This window comes from Sinocyclocheilus grahami, unplaced genomic scaffold (genome assembly GCF_001515645.1).
Source record: "Sinocyclocheilus grahami isolate Dianchi unplaced genomic scaffold, SAMN03320097.WGS_v1.1 scaffold4591.1, whole genome shotgun sequence".
Taxonomy (NCBI): Eukaryota; Metazoa; Chordata; class Actinopteri; order Cypriniformes; family Cyprinidae; genus Sinocyclocheilus; species Sinocyclocheilus grahami.
In genome coordinates this window covers 12,061-13,402 of record NW_015509501.1, presented here as the reverse complement: position 1 = coordinate 13,402, position 1,342 = coordinate 12,061, and positions in this window count along the sequence as shown.

The window sequence follows — 1,342 nt, the reverse complement described above, 5'->3', positions numbered from 1 at the left end:
ATTTAGGTGATATTTTGTAGTAGTGCTATAAGAAGCTGTCATGTGAAATGTGTAAAGTGAAATGAATGAAAGGTGTTGATCTAGCAATTTCATTTATGGTAGATTTGCTTTATTACATTACATCAAATTTCTTTTTGAGCGCAGTCTGCAGTGTTGTGCATTATAACTAATCACAGAGAAAATGCAGAACTCAGTTTTAGACTGATGTCATGAAGCACTGTATTTCTTTATTTATTCCCAGTTTGAATAACTGTTTTGTTTCTCATGCTGCAGAAATAACAATATTGTGAAGTCGAAGTAAAACGGAATCCATAAACAGTTCATGCTCTTCCCCTTGAAACAACACAGATACAATTCAGTCATTCATATGCTATAAAATATTAACATGTTTTTCAATGATACATTGAGCCCCCCCCCCCCCCCCCCCCCCCCCCCCCCCCCAGGACACATGTGTTTCATAAGGTTTCAAAATTGGCCAATGACGGAGTTGACTTTCAACATGAAGTCATATTTGTTTGGTTTAGGGGTATCATATGTGTTTTGATCATTTTTGGATCATTTGTTAAGATGTTTAAATGTGAATATTAAGATCCTGGTGAATGTAAATGGATAGAGGTAACAACTAATTGATTTTTAAAAGTTACCATGTTACCATAGCAGATGCACAGCAGACATATACTGTTCTGAGATGAGAAAATAGATTGTTTTCCAACGATATATCAAAATACTTAAATGTGAATCTTGAATAAAAGCTTTATAAACAATAACATACTCACTGTTTGTTGAATTTGTTTTAATACAGTAATTGATTGATTCAGTGATTTTGATAGTTAAAGTGATTCAGGTTTTTGTCACCACCATCAGATCAGAATCAGAATGAGCTTTATTGCCAGGTATGTTTACACATATGAGGAATTTGTTTTAGTGACAGAAGCTCCACAGTGCAACAGAATGACAAGGCAAGACACAGATAATAAAATGAATAATATAAAAATATTCAAATAGACAATGTAGATATAGAAAAACACAATATATAATATAGACAATTTAGTATAATTTAAAATAAGTATGTGTGTTAAATAATGTATACTAGTGTTGTGTGTTCCACAATTATTGTTAAGTGTTCATGAGATGTGTAGAAATTGTCAGATTTATATTGGATTTATTTATTGACAAATTAAATTTTTTTTTTTTTACATTTTCCCATTCATTTTCAATGTGGGCCTTTAAAGGGGTCATATGATGCTATTTTAAAGATCATTATTTTGTGTACTTGGTGTAACAGAATATGTTGACATGCTTTAATGTTCAAAAAACACATTATTTTTCAAATACTGTACAT